General features: G+C 40.5%; 1 protein-coding gene across 1 annotated transcript in view; it reads right to left on the bottom strand.

Annotated features, from left to right (window-relative positions):
* Positions 1-19489, bottom strand: part of PLS1 (plastin 1) — a 102255-nt gene extending 82766 nt beyond the window's left edge. The window contains exon 1 of the mRNA XM_034996270.1: positions 19433-19489. The gene's annotated coding sequence lies outside the window, so the exon portion shown is untranslated. The remainder of the gene's footprint in view (positions 1-19432) is intronic.
* Between the last annotated feature and the right edge of the window lie 951 nt (positions 19490-20440).

Below are 20440 nucleotides of genomic sequence, written 5' to 3'. Positions count from 1 at the left end.
TATGACCATAGCATGATTTATTTAAGCATTCATATTGGTAACTAAGGTGGTTTCCAATGTTTTCCTTTTAGAAATAATGCTTCCATGTCCTTGAACACAGAAAATGAATGGACAATGAACAGCCCTGAATTCAGCTTCTCTAATATTTTATCCACTTCATTTTGTTACAAGCAATTTCACTTTCCACTCTTCTGGGAAGTGCTATGGTAGACAATTAAAATGTGCAGTACTGTGGCTGCCACCTTTGCTGACAAGAGTTTTTTCTTGAGTACCTACTATGAACCTCAACCAAAATTCCAGAGAAAATATACTAATTTGATCTCAATAAAAACTATGCAGAAAGTGATGCAGTACCAAGGCACCGCTCCGGGCCAAGTGCATGGTGCAATTTTAACAACTTGTGAATACTAGAGGCAAAAGTATTGTTTGAACCAGGGCACCTGGGTGGCTTAGTCTGTTAAGCGGCTGTCTTCGGCTCAGGTCATGATCCCAGGGTCCTGAGGTCAAGTCCTGCATGGGGCTCCTTGCTCAATGGGGAGTCTGCTTCTCCCTCTCCCTCTGGCCCCTCCCCCTGTTTGTGTGCTCTCGCGCGAGCTCTCTTAAATAAATAAAATCTTTAACAAAGTATTGTTTGAACCAATACAGCATCAGTAAATATTGGAAAATAATAACCTGACTCAAAGTTGCATGTGTAACTGAAACTATTTGATAAAGCAAGAACATTTAGAAAAGAACTTATTGTCTTGTGTTTAAATGCACCTTCTGGGCAGGAGCCACATTTTTTTTACATCTCTGTAAACCCACATATTCTTACTTGGAGATTTGTTTATAGGAACTATTTTCACAATATAAGAATGTTTTCCTGTATCTTAAAAATAGTTCATTTCTCAAACTCTCAAATTTAAGGGTAGCAATTACCCTTGAGAGCAGTGACAACTGGAAGGAAACAGGAAGGTTTTGGGGATGCTGGTAATAATTCTGGTTTCTTGATACAGGTGCCGATTTCACGAGAGTATCATTTTGTTAAAATTCATCAAGTTCTACACTCATGATTAGTACAGTTGTCTGCATGTGTACTGCATGTCAATCAAAGATTCAGAAATGGACAAAAACCAAAAAGTCTACTCCCTTGCTCCCACCATTCTCTGCTAGGTAATCTGACAGAATATGAATTTATATATTTAGTAAAAGATGAACTAGAAATCTTATCTCTAACAATCCCAGTTCTAGTCCTTAAATTAGACATTCTTAGCAATGTCCTCTTGTTAACAACATAAAATAATAAATACACGTATCTTGGCAGAATTTTGGTGTATCGATAATATAACCACAATCGTTTAAGTTTAGTACTTCAAATCAATTCAATAAGCAGTTCCGAGTCACTGCTATGTCCAAGATGCTGCAAGGGCATCTTTAATGCTGTGCAGATTTATGGAGGAAGACATCAGAGAGAATTTAAAATGGCCTTTGAAACACTGGCAGATGATAAGAGATTCTTTTTATCCTTTTAAGTCACCTACTGGGAAAAAGGAGTTGATGCCACACTTCCAGCACTGTGGAAAATGTCTCCTAGAATTGGTAGGTGTCAAAACTTGTCATTCGCATGTGCTATTATAGATAAATGGAAAGACAGACAGAAGGGCAGAGCAGGCAGCTGAGAGGGCATGGACAAAGGAGTGGAAGCATGAGGGCATCTGGCCTGCAATGAGAAACTAAAAGCAAATAGCCTGGTTGAATGAGTGGCCCTACTTCACGTCATAATTTTCTTCCAAATCTAAATTACCAGAGAAGCAGGCACAGTGTGAATTACTTCACTGTGCAACACACAGAGGTACGTGCCACCCACCGCAGCTCTCCTTGCCTATACAGAAGTCCTGGAATATCCTTTCCAAAACTACTTGTTTTGGAATCTGGCCCTGAGATGATTTCAATTCAGAAAAAATATCCAGTTAAATAACATTCTCTCATACACATCAACATTAATGCCTGGAACCCTGCCGGCAGTGATGACCACTGCTGTCTTATCTGTCAACAAAGGCAGACAATGTTTCAGTCAGTGGCAGGCAGAATAATCCCCCCTCCTCAGATGCCCATGCCCTAACCCCCAGAACCTGGGAATGTTACCCTTACATGGCAAAAGGGACTTTGCAGATGTGACTAAGGGTATGGGCCTTGGGATGGAGCAAATTATCCTGGATGATCTAGAGAGACCCAATCTAATCCCATGAATTCCTTAAGAGCAGAGAACCTTCCCCTGCAGGGTAAGAAAGACGGAGGAGGAGGAGAGACTCAAAGTGTGAGAAGGGCTGGACTCTCTGATGCTGGCTTTCAAGATGGAGGAAAGGGGCCATGAGCCAAGGTCACCATAGGTGACCTCTAGAAGTTCGGAATGTTTTACATCCTTCAGTTTACATCCAGTAAGAAAATGAGGATCTCTGGTCTACCATCTCAAGAAACTGAATTCTGCCAACAACCTGAATGAGCCATGGAAGAGATCCTCCCCCTAGGACCTTCAGAGGAACAGCCCTGCCAACACCTTTAGCCCAGTGATAAGATCCACATCAGACTTCTGACCTACAGAACTGTAAAGTAATAAATATATTGTAGAAGTCACTAAATTTTGGGGCACCTGGGTGGCTCAGTCATTAAGCGTCTGCCTTCGGCTCAGGTCATGATCCCAGGGTCCTGGGATCGAGTCCCACATCGGGTCCCCGCTCTGCGGGAAGCCTGCTTCTTCCTCTCCCACTCCCCCTGCTTGTGTTCCTGCTCTCGCTATGTCTCTCTCTGTCAAAAAAAAAAAAAAAAGAAGTCACTAAATTTTGTTAGGAAAGCAACAGAAAACTAATACAGGCTCACACAGTTTTATTCAGAACAGGATGTTCTTACCACCTTGGCTGTGAATGGCCCACAAGAGAAAACAGCTATCATTTAGGAGAAGCAGAGGGAAAAGAATAGTGTGTTTGTAAGGAAGGGCCAGTGTTGGCTTTGACTCTCCTTAAATAAATTTTCCCTTCAATAGGATATACGCATATATTGGAAGTTAGTCAAATATTCAGGTTAGTGGCTGAAAAAGAAAAACACCACAAAAAGGAAAAGATTCAAGATTCTGCCAACAATGATGAGTAGGATGCCTTACTCTTAACCCCACCTAATAGACTGGGGCCCAGAGATTACTGCAATAGACAGTAAATGCTATCCAGCAATTAGGTGAAGTGGTTCTCATTAGCAGTCATAAACTCAACCTGCGGAGCTTATGCTAAATGCAGATTCCTGAGTCTCATCCCCAAAGGTTATCATTCAGAAGTTTTAGGGGAGAACCCAGAAACCTGGATAAGATCAAAATTCAGAATTTCTAAATTTTGTCCCCTAATGAGCAATTCATACTGCTGAAGTATTCCCACCAACCATTCTCTCACCAACCACCTAACACCTTTCCTATTCTGACCTAGGCCCAGTGCAATTCTTGTCAGGAGTTAGCCCAGGAGCTAGCCCATCTAGCAAACTCAGTGGTTAAGAGATGTACAGCTTGGTATAACCACACTTAGATTTGATTCTGCTCTTGATCTTATTAACTGGGCAAGTCATTTAAGGTCCCTGAACCTGTTTCCTCATCTGTATAAAGGGAATGACATGTCCTACCTACCCATACAGTTCTTGAAACATAGTAGCTATTCAGTTGCTGTGATTATTAATAGCACTATTAATTCCATTTTTAGATGAAGTCTAAGCAAAATACTTATAAACAGAGGTAGTTTGAATTCTTTAGCATTTTTCATACCTGTAACAGTAATTGGAAAGATTAATTATTTAATGGAAGTAAGCTTCCACTCTGGACTGCATGGAATTGAGTATGTTTACAAGAGGCTATATTGTGGGGCTGGGGGGGGATAAATAAATAAAAGGAACCATAATATCCGTATCTCTTTGAGGCTGTATATACCCAATGAGGTTATAATTTTATTTCAAACCTCTAAAAAGGTTGGTGCAAGAAAAAAAAAAAAATCTTTCCCAAGCACAAGCAGTTAGGAAATTTATCTCTTTTTTCACCTTAGAATGTAAAACACCAACTATATGGATTGTTTGAGACCAGTCCTTGCTATCACTGAGTATTCTAATGGCTAACCAGACCTCTGTTCTGATTTGAAGACTGAAAGTAAATCTGAACAACCTGCTCAAGGTCACAAAAGCAATATAAATAGTCTCAACGTCCAGGTGAATATGAAGAACATATATAATCATGTCACTGAGCAATATACACAATTCAGTAACATGAAACGGAATAGACACAAACAGGAAGCAAAGAGCCCAGCGTCATTTAGCATGGACTCAATGACAAATAATACTATCACAGTCAAATGGCCTGTATAGATGGGGTCACAACTAGAAAAATTAATCAGAGACTAAAAACTTAGAAAAGTACAAATATATGAAGAGTAAGTTATAAAGAATGATACTGGAAGGAATACAATACCTATTCCATTATTTTCTTACTATAATATTTTAGTGTTCTCCCTCTCCCTGCTTGTATTCATTCCTTTGCCTCTCCTTTATTCTTTAGAGAAAAGGTAAGCAACGTTAATAGATGAGAAAAGAGGCAGTTAAAGAAAGTCTTCATGGTTGCACCTGCTGGTCCTTCTCAGACTGCAGTCCTCCAGAGAGGGCAAGATTATCGGCTAGGGAAATCCATTCTCCTACCTTATGTTTCCATGAGAGCTTAATGTAAAAGCAGCACTCTTGGCCTCTTCTCTACATTCATTTCTCACCCTCCCCAAGGGAGGGGCACTGATTCATCTTACTGGTGAGACGGTGTCTTGGGCCCACTGAAACTTACTCCTCTACTGCAATGATTCTCAAACTTTAACTGCGACAGAATCCTAAGACTTTTGAGCCCCACACCCCGGAGTCTCTGCTTTGGTTCATCTGGATTAGAGACCACCGATCTACATTTCTAACAAGTTTCGAGGTAATGCTGATGCTGCTTGTGTGAAGACCACACTTTGAGAACCCATTGCTACACTGAATGGGGCTAAAGTGTTCTATGTCATTATCCTTATGTGACTTGCCCTATTCCTCTTTAGCAGTAGCTTGTCCTCAGGACACAAACTCTCCCTTCCAACCCAAAGGCAACTGTCCAGCAAGTCTGCCTGGAATGGAGTGAACAGAAGTTAAAATTTGGGGAGAAAAGGTATGAGGAAGACCATCTGGCCACAGGCTGTAATCATGGTCCAGTTCCACCGGGAATAAAGTTGGTATTTTGAACTCTGAGAGGCCTCTATTTCTCAATCAGTTCAGAGAATAAAGAGAATAGTATAAATTATCAGCCCCCTAAATCCAAGAGCATCCAGCATATGATCATGGGAATAACTAGGTATTCCAAAGTCTGTACCCTCATTCTGGAAGCAGAGTGATTATCTTGTCTAAGTCATAATGCTGAAGCCAGATGACATCAAGTGTACATACCAAATAATGTTCCTGCTCTTGAAGAATATGTAGGAATCACCAAAGGGGTATAAATGGAGAGAAGATATTGAGTCTTCAGGAAATTCAGCCTAGATTACTTCTCTGGGTTGATCACCAACAACTGTTCAGACCAGGTTGGCTGGCTCAACAGCTCCCTCCCCATCCGCAGCTAAGCAAAGCCCGCTAGGACACTTCTTGACCACCCCTTCCACCCATTTTCCATCCTTGGGTCTGGCGGCTCTGCTTCTATGCTATGTCCTGCCCATTCTGCAGATACTTCTGAATCTTAGCTCTCAAGTGACACCCTGGCTTCAAACCCTAATGTGTAACCAGTTTTGCCCCATCTCTGCTCAGCCTCACTGAGCTCCTGGAGCCCTTAACAGGGTTCAACATCCCCAGGCACTCTTTCTTCAGGAGGGAAGTCTGTTTTCCTTAAGAAGAACAGAAGAGCAGAAAATTAAAATGCAATCTCTCAGCAAACAGAAAAAGAGAGAAAACAGTGAAACTCATGCCAGGTCTTGCAGGTCATAACCTCCCTACTCCTGGGGCACCCATCTCAGGGCTTTTGTAACTTCTTCTTCACCCCCCTAAGAGGCTCTCCTGGCTACCAACAGACAAAATGGCACCCAGGGGCCACATCCTGCCTGGACACATGTCTTCTGTGGCTCATTAAGTATCTTCTAAATTTTGGAGTGAACATATACAATTAGGGGATTAACATAAAATTCAGATTTCTATTTTCTCTTTTAAAATCGGGAGGTCTAGGAGCCCCTGGGTGGCTCAGTCAGTTAAGCAGCTGGCTTTGGCTCAGGTCATGATCCCAGGGTCCTGGGATCAAGTCCTGCATCCGGCTCCTTGTTCAGCAGGGAGCCTGCTTCTCCCTCTCCCCCTGCCACTCCCCCTGCTTGTGCTTTCTCTCACTCTCTCTCCTGCTCTCTGTCAAATAAATAGATAAAATCTTTTTTTTTTTTTAGAATTGAGAATATCTTTCATTTAGCATAATTTGTTTTCAGACAAGCAAATGGAAGGAATTAACAATTTCAAATGCATTAAATATAGAATGCAACTTTAAGAAAATACTAGAACATTTTATGAAAAAAAGTCATATATTTTGAACACAATATTTCATCAGAAAAATACCAGTGACACAATATTAGAGGCAAATGCAGTTGAAAAAAAAATCAATTAATCACCTATCTTTCTATTATCTATCTATATTGAGAATAATTTTTCAGCTCATGCTATATACAATATTCAGATAATCAATATGAATACTCTTAAAAAAATATGAATACTCTTTTCATTTTATTTACGGTTTTAAAAAAATAAAATAAAATCAGGAGGTCTAGCCATCCTGAGCCCACATTTCTACATGGTAGCACTGGGCTAGGCCAGTGATAGCTGTGCCCTTTCCATAGGTGTAAACAGTTTGCCACAATCCTATGATCCCTGGCTACTCTCATTTCCCATAGAGCATATGTAAATGAACAGTGGTAAAGCATGAGCTCTACTACCTGCCATTGTTAATTTCCTGAGCTACCCCTGAACTCAAGTTATTAATGCTGTGCTGCTGAGAGACAGAAACACATGTATTTTGTTTCCTTTTCAGATGGTACTTGCTTCCATTCTCAGTCCTGAAGCCATAATTGTAGGAATCATAAACAAATGGACACTTTATCCCAAAGTGGCCCAGACTTGTGGAGGGTGAGGAGAAAGAGAGTAAAGGGACTCGAAATAAAAAGGCAATCCCCTTTTCAACATTTCTAGTTCCCTAAAAGATCAGGACTCAAGAAAGAAAAGATAGCCGTATCCTGTGTTGTTACAGGACAGAAATTCCATAATCAGAAGTGACCAAATATAGAAATTTATGGCACACTTAATTTTAGATTATATATTAAGCAAATAAAAGTTTATTGTTTTTGTAAAGACAGCCCTTTTCATTTAGAAATAAGCTACACCCCCCCAAAAAGAAAGAAAGAAAGAAAGAAACTAGACCACTGAGAAAGGAGAATTATTACCTACTTAGGAAATGATCATGGTGCAATAAAAGTGTACAAAGACCTTTTCTTGTCTTGAATCACCTGTTATTTGCATGTACAATGAACTGGTTGAAAGTCCTGCTAAGCCACCATCAAATGACTGCAGTGTCACAGCCAGACACCTGCCCCAGAATGGCACAAGTTTGGGTACTTCTGAATTCCTGGTCTTTGCCCATAAGATTAGATCAGTGAGTTGGTGTCAAGGTGAATATTTCTTTTTTTTTTTTTTTAGATTTTATTTATTTGTCAGAGAGAGATCGAGCACAAGCAGGGGGAATGGCAGGCAGAGGCAGAAGCAGCCTCCCCGCCAAGCAAGGAGCCCGATGCGGGACTCGATCCCACGATTCCAGGATCCTGAGATCATTACCTGAGTTGAAGGCAGACGCTTAACCATCTGAGCCACCCAGGCTCCCCATGAATACTTGATTTTTAAAATCCTTCCTTCTCTTTCTCATTTCTCTCCTTCCAAGGCCAGCACTTAAGTGGGAAAATAAAATGTGTTACAACTTCTCTCCTTAAGACTTTCCAGGACAAGAATGGATCCCACAGTCCTTTTCCTCCTGGTTCAACATAAAACAGATCCCAAAGTGAATCAGAAATTTTCAATAGCCCAAGAATCTTTCACAGGTTGTTTTTGCTTTGGGATCTAACCTTTCCACTGATCCAGATGAAGGAACAATGCAGGGAGGGCTAAGGCTAAATCTGTAGTGGAATGGCCAGCCCACTGTGATGACTAATGAGACCCCTTGGGAATATAATTACAGAGTCCTTCCACATAACGTGTCACATGCAGGAGAGTATTTTGAAAGCTTTATATACAAATATAAAGTATCTATGATTTTTGAGCTGGACATGATGAAACACTCTATTATAAATCTGGCCTTACCCTGATTCTCAGTGATGATTCAGTTAGTTCAGAAAGGAGGAAGATCTCAGCTCACTGTTTATGCCAAATTAGAGTCTGAGTTGATTATCTTTGCTCACAGACAGAAACAAGTTAAAATTACATCAGTGAAAACTATTAGAATACTTGCTTCCTAAATGTTTCCTTTTTGCTTAAGAAAAATAATTTTTTAATTTTAGTCACCACTTCTATTTTCTTACACTGTAACAATTTTAAGCAAAAAACAGTTTAACTACTTCACGGGTGCCTGGGTGGCTCAGTTGGTTGAGTGTCCAACTCTTGGTTTTGGTTCAGGTCATGATCTCAGGGTCATGGGATAGAGCCCCACATTGGGCTCCATGCTCAGTGCAGAGTCTGCTTAAGATTCTCTCCCTCTCCCTCTGCCCCTCCCCGCTGTGTTCTCTCTCTCTCTAAAATAAGTAAATAAATCTTTAAAAAATAAAACAGGGGCGCCTGGGTGGCTCAGTTGGTTGAGCGACTGCCTTCGGCTCAGGTCATGATCCTGGAGTCCCTGGATCGAGTCCCGCATCGGGTTCCCTGCTCGGCGAGGAGCCTGCTTCTCCCTCTAACCCTCCCCCCTCTCATGTACTCTCTCTCTCTCTCATTCTCGCTCTCTCAAATAAATAAATAAATAAATCTTTAAAAAAAATAAAAAAATAAAAATAAATAAAAAATAAAACAAAAGAATACCTCAATAAATATAAGCTTTAATCATCATCACCTGAAGAATTGTAATGCAAAAAGGTAACTTTTTTCTTATAAGTTTGTCTTTATTCCCTTAGAAGATGCAGTCTTTTTTTTTTTTTTTAAAGATTTTATTTTATTTATTTGACAGAGAGAAAGACAGTGAGAGAGGGAACACAAGCAGGGGGAGTGGGAGAGGGAGAAGCGGGCTTCCCGCCAAGCAGGGAGCCCGATGCGGGGCTCGATCCCAGGACGCTGGGATCATGACCTGAGCCGAAGGCAGATGCTTAACGACTGAGCCACCCAGGTGCCCCGAAGATGCAGTCTTGATATCCACAAATGTATATCAAGTTGCTGAATCAGCCATACCTAAATTATTATAAATTTATTAGTTTATGGCAAAGCTCATTTGGAATTTAGTATCAAGTAATTATCACTAAATGTTTCAGTATGTTTTTCTCTCTTTACTGGAGTTTTTGGGGTGGATGAGTTGGATTGAGGTTAGGGGTTTTTTGTTGTTGCTGTTTTGGCAAACCAACCACTTCTCTTGCTGTCAAGAAGGTGAGGCAAAGACATTTACTGTTCAATGAACAGCCATGTGCTTCTCCTCCCTTCCAGCAGGATCATGTGATTAGTTCTAATCAATGGGCTGTGAGTAGAAGTAATATGTGTCACACTAAGCCAAAGCAATTCAGAGCTAGTATGTGATCCTCTAGCTCCTCTTCCCCTGCTAAGACAATCTGGAAGTCCCATGTTAAAACAGCAAAATCAAAACCACAGCAACTGGGATCTCTGAGTCATTGCATATAGAACAGCTGCTCTGAAGAACAGGCAATGCACACTGACATTTATGTGAACAAGAAATCGATGGCGAGGGTGCCTGGGTGGCTTAGATGGTTAAGCATCTGCCTTCAGCTCAGGTCATGATCCCAGAGTCCTGGGATTGAGTCCCGCATCGGGCTCCCTGCTCAGCAGGAAGCCTGCTTCTCCCTCTTCCTCTCTCTCTGTCTCTGTCTCTTATGAATAAATAAATAAAATCTTAAAAAAAAAAAAAAAGAAATCGATAGCCTACCCTAACTCATAAAGAAAGTATGACCAGAAAGAAACCCTGTATCAGTCCGTGATCAACCAGCTTGGGCCCTTTACAAGGATTAGCTGAATCAAGTAGGGAAATTTTCCAAACCTTCCTCAGATCTTCTGTGTTACTTTATTATTTCATTTCATGTGCATTCACAGGTTATTACCATACCTACTCTTTTTCAAAGGTAAGTATTTAAGAACAAATCCTCTATGCTACTCACTTATTAACAAACTCAAGATCTTACTGAGACATACCATGAGCAATGCACATTAAGCAACGTAACCACTGATAAAGCTTAGCTGAATATGTTGTTCTCCTACATGGCTGCTTTCCTGTTTTATAACCCTCAGGCTTCATATCAGGAGACACGCGTGGCAGGGGAGTTAGCAGACCACAGGCAGACAAGAGGGCATAATGACGTAGGCCAAGCTGGCTCTCCTTTGTCAGCAGACCATAGGTATGCTGTGAATTGGACAGACTGATTTCAGTGGGGCCTTGAACAGAGAGAGATGCTATCTCCTCCAGCTGGCAGTAAAAATATCCAGTATGATACGGACTCAAGCCTATGCCCTTCAAAACATTACTGATTTCAAACCTCCGGAAACTCTGGAGCCTGGCCTGGACAACAGTAAGGTATAAACTTCCACAGCCCTGGATTCAAATCTCAGCTCAACTACTGACAGCTGAGTGAGTCTGGCCACAAGACACAGCGTCCCTGAGCCCCAGGCGCCTGCCCCCTTCACGAGGCATCTGTCAGGATTCCTGGAATTGATGGTGGTCAAAATACTGACCATATGTTGTACCCTTGGTGCTTCAGAACCATGGGATTCTTAAAGGCAATCTGAATTTCTATTAATTTTATGTTTTACTACAAGCAAAACATCATTCTTGGGTACATTTAAAGCAGTGAAAAATATGTCTATGGCTCTACCCTTAGACGCTCCCTAATGACAGTCACAATAATAAATTCTCCTACTTTATCTGATCGTCTTCCAATGTGATCAAGTCCTTGTCAGAAAAAATATATCTTGGGGCGCCTGGGTGGCTCAGTTGGTTAAGCAACTGCCTTCGGCTCAGGTCATGATTCTGGAGTCCCGGGATCGAGTCCCACATCGGGCTCCCTGCTCAGCGGGGGGTCTGCTTCTCCCTCTGACCCTTCCCCTCTCATGCTCTCTGTCTCCCATTCTCTCTCTCAGATAAATAAATAAAATCTTTAAAAAAAAAAAAATATATATATATATATATATATCTTGAGTTAAAGGTCTGTTCCTTCTCCAGAGGAAACTGATTTTTTTTTTAATTCCTAGGAATTTCCTATTAACCATACTTTTGCTGGTTTCCAGTTCTGATCATGTATTTCTATACTCCAAGTAAACTGAGCTCATGTAATATTTTTTATACTAAAAACCAATGTCAATGCAGTCTAATCACAAAAAAGAAAAATCAGACAAATTCCAACAGAGGGGCATCCTACAATGTACCTGACTACTACTCAAAATTCTGAAGGTCATCAAAAAACAAGGAAAGGCAGAGAAACTATCACAGCCAAGAGAAGCCTGAGAAATGTCAGCTAAATGTAATGTGTGGTATCTCGATGGGATCCTGGAACAGAAACAGGACTTTCTGTAAAAACTAAGGAAATAGGAACAAACTTAATTATAACAAATGTACCACACTAATGTAAGATGTTAATAGGGTAAACTATTAGTGTATGTCAGCGTGGAGGCACATGGGAACTCTCTGTACTACCTATTTAATTTCTCTGTAAATCTAAAACTGTACTAAAAAAGAGTTTATTAATAAAAAAAAATGTTACCACAATGAGATACCACTTTCATACCAAGAGGGCCATAATCAAAAAGATAAATAGCAATTTAGGATGTGGAGAAACTGGAACCTTCATACATTGCTGGTGGGAATGTAAAATGCTGCAGTCACAAAATAATAAAATAAAGTGGTGCAGTCATATTGGAAAACAGTCTGGCAATTCCTTAAAATGTTAAACAAGTTACCATATGACCTAGCAATTCCACTTCTAGGTATAGGCCTGAGAAATGAAAACACATGCCACCCCCCAAAAAACTTGTTCACAGCAGCAGTATTCATAATAGCCAAAAAGTGGTAACAACTCAAATGCCCATCAACTGAGCAACAAATAAGATGTAGTACGATCCACACAATGGACTACTAGTCAGCCATAAAGAGTGCAATTTTAATATTCCAACATGGATGAACCTCAAAAATATTATGATAAGTGAAATAAGCCAGACACAAAAGGCCACATATTGTATGATTTCATTTATATGAAATGTCAAGAATATGTAACACAAAGTAGAACTGTCATTGCCTAGGCAGGGGGTGGGTAGGAAATGAGGAGTGTTAATGGATACAGGATGATAAAAATATTCTAGGGGCGCCTGGGTGGCTCAGTCGTTAAGCTTCTGCCTTCGGCTCAGGTCATGATCCCAGGGTCCTGGGATTGAGCCCCGCGTTGGGCTCCCTGCTCCACGGGAAGCCTGCTTCCTTCCCACTCCCCCTGCTTGTGTTCCCTCTCTCGCTGTGTCTCTCTGTCAAATAAATGAATAAAATCTTTAAAAATATATATATTCTAAAACGGACTTACACACGAGTGATTTGAATGGCATGTGAATTATACCTCAATAAAGCTGTTATTTAAAAAAACAACAGGGGCACCTGGGTGGCTCAGTTGGTTAAGCGTCTGCCTTCGGCTCAGGTCATGATCCCGGGGTCCTGGGATCAAGCCCCGCATCGAGCTCCCTGCTCAGCGGAAAGCCTGCTTCTCCCTCTCCCGCTCCCCCTGCTTGTGTTCCCTCTCTCGCTGTGTCTCTCTCTGTCAAATAAACAAATAAAATCTTTTTAAAAAATAAAAATAAATAAAATTAAAAAAACAACAATCTCATCATGTGCACCAAGCACACTGATGGAACACTGTTTAATCCTATTCAAGACAAAGATTCTGACAATGTCTGGTTAATATGAAACCATTAATTTCCCTGAGAAGTCTTGCTGCTTGATTTTGTAATACCCTTATTATAATGCCTAAGGGCATAACATAATGGAAAGAACCTGTGCACACAAAAGGCATGAGTGAGCCTTTTTAGATTAAATGAGCAACATATATAACATAAGGCCTCCCTAAAGTGTGCCTGAGATGTGAAAGAGGACGCAAAGAATATTCCTACTGATATTTAATAATTAACTTGCAAAAATGAGCATTACAGTGGTGCTTTAGTACACTTCCTCAGAATGTAGTCATTTTCTCTGAATTACCAGAAAATTACAATGTTTTCAGTTCTTCCATTATTTATTGTCCTAATTCTATGAGAAATTTATTACTAACCTTGCAGAAAACTTCAATTAAGGCTTAGTCTCCCATAGCACAATACATATCATGTAGGCAGAATATAACTCAGTAAAAATTTAGCAAGGTCAATTTTTTTTATCCTACACATTCCAGATGTATATTAACAGGTAATACAATAATTTTTAAAGTGAAACTACTTTGTTCAAATTGAAAAAGATGAATTTTTGCCCATATTAATCCAGCCTAATTTCATGAATCAAGAACTGAGTAACAGTTGACCCTTGAACAACACAGATTTGAACTGCGTGGGCCCAGTTATATGTAGATGTTTTCTCAATACAGTACAGTACTGTAAATGTATTTTCTCTTCCTTATAACTTTCTTAATAACATTTTCTTTTCTCTGGCTTATTTTACATAATATATATATTTTGCATAATATATATATAATACATATAACCTCCACAATATGTGTTCATTGACTGCTCGTGCTATCAGTAAGGCTTTTACGTTATCAGTAAGGTTTCTGGTCAACAGTAGGCTATCAGTAGTAAAGTTTTGTGGGGTTCAGAAGCTATACATGGATTTTTCACTGCAGGGGCGAATGGGGTGAGGTAAGTACCCTTAACCTCCACGATGTTCAAGGGCCAACTGTACTGCTAACATTAAACAAACCGTGAAACCTAAGGTAGAATAAAATTACTTTTGGTTCTTTTTCATTTAACTGCAGGAAAAACAGGTATCCAAGCCTCTAGCAGATCAGTGTATTAATACACATTTCTCCAAGCATCTCTATAGGCTACTCTCCTACTCCTAATCAGATTCTTCTTAAAACAATATAAAATACTCCACTCTGGAAAACAGTATGGAGGTTCCTCAAAAAGTTGAAAATATAGCCACCATACAACCCAGCAATTGCACTACTGGATATTTACCCCAAAAATACAAATGTAGGGATCCAAAGGAGTACGTGCACCCCAGTGTTTATAGCAGCAATGTACACAATAGCCAAACTATGGAAAGAGCCAAGATGTCCATCGACAGATGAACGGATAAAGAAGATGTGGGGTGTGTGTGTGTATGTGTGTGTGTGTGTGTATATACATATACATAAAATGGAATATTAGGCAGCCATCAAAAGGAATGAAACCTTGCCATTTGCAATGATGTGGATGGAACTGGAGGGTATTATGCTGAGCGAAATAAGTCAATCAGAGAAAGACATGTATCATATGATCTCACTGATATGAGGAATTCTTAATCTCAGGAAACAAATTGAGGGTTGCTGGAGTGATGGGGGGTGGGAGGGATGGGATGGCTGGGTGATAGACATTGGGGAGGGTATGTGCTATGGTGAGCACTGTGAATTGTGTAAGACTGTTGAATCACAGCCCTGTACCTCTGAAACAAATAATACATTATATGTAAAAAAAAAAAAAAAAAAAAGAAGATAGTAAGAAGGAAAAATGAAGGGGGGGAAATTGGAAGGGGAGACAAACCATGAGAGACTATGGACTCTGAGAAACAAACTGGGGGTTCTAGAGGGGAGGGGTGGGGGGATGGGTTAATCTGGTGATGGGTATTAAAGAGGGCACGTTCTGCATGGAGCACTGGGTGTTATATGCAAACAATGAATCATGGAACACTACATCAAAAACTAATGATGTAATGTATGGTGATTAATGTAACATAATAAAAAAATATTAAAGGGGGAAAAAAGCAATATAAAATACTTTAAGAGGAATATAACCTCAATTTATTTTTTTAAATTTAAATTCAATTAATTAACATATAATGTATTATTTGCTTCAGGGGTAAAGGTCTGTGATTCATCAGTTTCATATAATACCAGTGCTCATTACAACACATAACCTCAATTTATACGTGTCAGTTTATTTCAGAGGTGAAATCAGTTTTACATACATTATCCACATGTAAAACATTATTAAATATTATTTAATTCATTTCAAGAATTAGTTTAAAATGCATGTGAATCTACAAAGATGCTTATACTTTGAACTCAAGCTATGCAGCTGTGTCTCCTGGATAAGGCTGGGTCCTCTCTCAAGATTTACTTTCAGTAAAAGACAGGGGGTTAGCAGTCTAAAAAAAATAAGGCACCAGGGGGCACCTGGCCTGATCAGTCAGTAGAGCATGCGACTCTAGATCTTGGGGTCGTGAGTTTGAGCCCTACATTGGGGGCAGAACTTAATAAATAAATAAACAAACAAACAAGTAAGTAAAATAAGGCACCATAGATCTTAAGTCTCTACAAGCAAGTAGAAGCTAGAAAGTAGTAGGTATGTGACAGGGTGGGGGTGGGTATAAATTCACCCATTCATTAATTCCTTTTTATATATTCATTCAACAACTTATTAAGTTCCTACCATGCATCAGGCAATGGGGATACAAAGTTGGAAAGATACAGTCTTGCCCTCAAGAAGCTCTCACCTGGGCAGGGGCAAGGAAGGGGGGAAAAAGCAGCAACAGCTCATACTCCACATGGCCATCCACATCTGTGGCCCCAAGAACTTCAAATAAATCTTAGTGTTATTAAATTTTATTTTTAAAAAAAGTTGCATTCTTTTTTAAGTTTTTATATATTCATTCCTTTAAGTAATCTCTATACCTACATGAGGCTCAAACTCAAGATCCGGAGATCAAGTGTCCCATGCTCTTTCGACTAAGCCAGCCAGGCACCCCTATTAGAAAACTTTTAATCTAGGGGCACCTGGGTGGCTCAGTCGTTAAGCGTCTGCCTTCGGCTCAGGTCATGGGATTGAGCCCCACATCAGGCTCCCTGCTCCGCGGGAAGCCTACTTCTCCCTCTCCCACTCCCCCTGCTTGTGTTCCCTCTCTTGCTGTGTGTGTCTCTCTCTCTCAAATAAATAAAATCTTAAAAAAAAAAAAAGATTTTAATCTAAAATGTGTATGGTACCTTTCCATTTAACTATTTTATTTAATCCACAACAAAAAAGAACAACCACAACAAAATACAAACCACCACCACCACCACCAAGGTTCAGATAGGCTGCATGACTTTCCCACCCACTGAACTTCTTAGCTGTGGATTGTGGGCAAATGGGAGTCAGTCAGTTCTGTCCCACCAACTCACTAAGCTGCCTCTTTTATCAGCCAGCTAGCAAGTGGTAGCACCAGGGTGCCAACTTCTACTTACAAATCCACTGTTTTTTGCTTTTCTCACCACACTGTAGTTCTCAGCACAGGATACTTTGTAGGGGATATACACAGAAGATTCTTAAAATCTCCAATGAGACACAAATGTCTTTCCCATTTGTAGCCATCCCCCAAAAAGATGAATAAAAGGGACCACTTGGCCTTAGTGCCTTTTAATCCCCAGCTCTTCTAAATCAGCACTAAACCAGTAGACATCACCCCATTTATCGCTAAAGCAATTCTGAAGAGACACCACATTGTCATTCACCCTTACCTTTGGAATCTTTCAGCACTTGGGAGTCAGCCTGAAAGCATCTGCTTAAGACACCATATTTATATCCTTAGCCTTAATTTTTGAATTCCCTTGCCTTCCCAGAACAATCCAGAACAAGTAATACAATCACTAGACCTAATAATTTATTTTTGTCTCATTTTTATCATTCGTTTCTCAGAAACTGAAACTAGCTGTCCTTTTACATTCTACATATTTTTGAAAGACACAGAAGCCTTTAAAGATAGACTGATTTTTGCAAATCCAAAAGATGACTGAAATACACATACTAAAATCAGCCAGGGAAAAGCATTTTTAGGTGTTTATCCAAGAGAGTATGAACTATAGATAAATGTACTGTAAGAAATAGGGTTCCTCCTTTTCTGATGTGTTTGGGGGTTAGGAGGGAACTGACAGTCAGGGTAAGCCAAGATAAGCCTATGACTCAACATTGCCTACAGAATAAAGCCCAAATCCCACAAACTCATACTCAAATGCTCTACAACCTTCCGTAAATGCCTTTCCAGTCTTATCTCCCTGCACTTCCCCCAAAATGAAAGAGTATTTACCCCTAGCTGCACCTGCACTGCCCTGCCACACCTCCACTGTAAGGTTCAGTCGCCCCCATAGTCTGGAACACCTCTCCCTCTCCCTCTCCCTCCTGACTGGTGAGCACCTGCCATCCTTCAATGCCTACCTCCTTCAAATGCCCCTCCTCCATTATTTGCTTTATGTAGACAAATGCTCCCTTATTTCAGATGGCTTACAAAGATGCACGAAACATCAGAAGGCAGCATTAATCACCATCCCCTCAACTCTGTCCTTGCCTGCCCTAATTGTTACAATGGAAAGTGAGCCTTCCTCCACCTCAGCCCCCTCACCCTTGGTTTCTATCATTCCTACAGCACGTGGCACCAACTGCCCTGTACTGGAGCTATGAATTCATGCATCTTAACCTTCCCATAAAACTACACGTGAAATATGTGTATTTCAGTCATCTTTTGGATTTGCAAAAATCAATCTATCTTTAAAGGCTTCTGTGTCTTTCAAAAATATGTAAAATGTAAAAGGACAACTAGTTTCAGGGGAAGGTTATGGGGAGGTTTTCTGAGGAAGGTTCAAGGGAAGTTTTCTGAGGGCAGGGAAGCAACTTTCTGCCATTGTGTACATTCTACCTCTTGGCTCAGAGCTTACAAACTATTCCAAAAATACCTGTTGAATAAAGTTTAACATTATATCCAGATTAACAAAAATAAAATCCAAGTATATACACTGTGAATATACTAGTCATTCATACTTGGTTTGGGGTCGACTCCTGATATCATCTAGCTGATTGATGTTGGCTGTTCAGCTTTCCATGGGTGGAATGGCCATCCTGACTAAACAGCAGTTATTTATTTAAAAGTATGTAAGAGAAGAAAAGGACTGATTTCTTAGAACAAGGGGGGTGGGCATAGAACAGATAAGGAACTTCCAAGGAACAGCAAGGGGCTCAAGGCAGCAACCACTTGGTAAATGAGACTAATTAAAAAACAAAACAAGGGGGTGCCTGGCTGGCTTAGTCGGTAGAGCACGTGACTCTTGATCTTGGGGTCATGAGTTCAAGCCCTACGTTGGGTGTAGAGATTACTTAGAAAATAAGCTTAAAAAACAACAACAACAACAACAAACCTGAAACATCAATTTTGTAAAGGTAGTATAGTTTCAAAAGAAAACCATTTCTTCCTAGCTCATCTATCATATAATGTCCTTTATTCTAGCCCACTGTTTCTCAAAGTGTGGTTCTCAGATCGGCAGCCTCGGCCTCACCTGGGAACTTGCTAAAATGAAACTCTCCAGCCCCATCCCAGACTTAAAGAATGAGAAACTCTGGAGTTGGGACCTAGCAATCCATTTTTCACCAAGCTCTCCAGGTGATTCATATGCATGCTTATGTTTTAGAACACATTTAAGTACCTGCAGCTTCCTGAACAGGCCAACTCTTTCTAGTATCCATGCTTTCGCTCCTACTCTCCCTTCTCCAAGGAGTGCTTTTTCCTCCATCTATTCTCTGTAGATTGAACTTGTGTTTTCAAGGCTCAGCTCAAAAGTCTTGACACCTTCCTCAACCCACTGAACAGAATTAACCGCTCTCAGGCGCCTGGGTGGCTCAGTTGGTTAAGCGACTGCCTTCGGCTCAGGTCATGATCCTGGAGTCCCGGAATCGAGTCCCACATCGGGCTCCCTGCTCAGCAGGGAGTCTGCTTCTCCCTCTGACCCTCCCCCCTCTCGTGCTCTCTCTCCCATTCTCTCTCTCAAATGAATAAATAAAATCTTTAAAAAAAAAAAAAAAGAATTAACCGCTCTCGACTTGGGCTCCCCCAAAGCTTCATTCTGCCCTTTCTCCTGGTGCTTACTCTTGTCCCAGGCTGTCCATGTGTCTGCCTCCTCCATCGGACTGAAATGCATGAATGTAGGGACATGTCTCACTCACAGCCCTACCCCCAACTCACCTTCCTTTATTCAATTGCAGCCCTTTGATTTTTGCAGAGGGAAGAAAATTATTCTTCTGCAACAAGCCTCTGATTGACAATGAGAAGACTGCTGAGAGGCATCCAACCCCTCTCGCCCTAATGGAGATTAATAAATATCAAGTGAGATCTGAAGTTTAGGAGGCAGTTGTTGAAGGCACCTCTGGCAACGGAGAAATCCCTTAAAGAGCTCCACAGTCAAGGCTTAGCTACAAACATACTTAGGATCTTATAAAAACCAAATATAAATTTGAAATTATTCCCTCTGACCAGTAAAAGAATATGGATTGACTGGATAAGCACTGGATTTGGAGCTATACTGAAGCTCCAAGAGGACAGGGACCCTGTATCTGTCTTGGCTATGACTATGGTCCCAATGCTGAGCCCTGACATTTTGTCAGATGCTGAAATTAGAAAATATAGATGTGAGTTCCATCCCTGTCCCTTCCAACTAGGTAACCTCAAGCATGCAAGTCATTCTCAAAGTCTTGGCTACTTATCAGTGAAAGGCAGCAAGGTCAGAAAATTATTATAACTATCAATAAATAGCTTACTCCTTACCTTATAGTTTACTAATTGCTTTCATATTCACTGTCTTGTTTGATCATTAAACATGCAGCTGAAGAGGCCTCCCTTCTCATGGGGTCAGACTTTGACTTCCCATCCATGCTCCTGATCATAGGCCAAATGATTTCAGATATCTAAACTTGAAGTTACCCAGCTCATTTTGATTGATCACTACTCAGAGATTCTCAAGTTACCTTTTTCCATTGGCGGTGATCTTGAGTTTAACTTGGGCTGTTTGAGGATAAGAAAAGGGATAAAGCAAATTGCTATTATTGTAGTTTTTCCAAAATTAATTCACTCGCATGTCAACTTTGCTAAAAAACACCATTGAATTTATGTAGCTGTGTTTCACGGCTGGCACCATGAACACAGTGCCAGCCGTTAACACTAACCTGATAACACTTAAACTCTGCAAGAACTGGG

This window comes from Mirounga leonina, unplaced genomic scaffold, assembly GCF_011800145.1.
Source record: "Mirounga leonina isolate KUSES-001 unplaced genomic scaffold, KU_Mleo_1.0 Mir_115, whole genome shotgun sequence".
Lineage (NCBI taxonomy): Eukaryota > Metazoa > Chordata > Mammalia > Carnivora > Phocidae > Mirounga > Mirounga leonina.
Note: the sequence above shows the minus strand (reverse complement) of the source record. Positions and strands in the feature narration are given on the sequence as shown.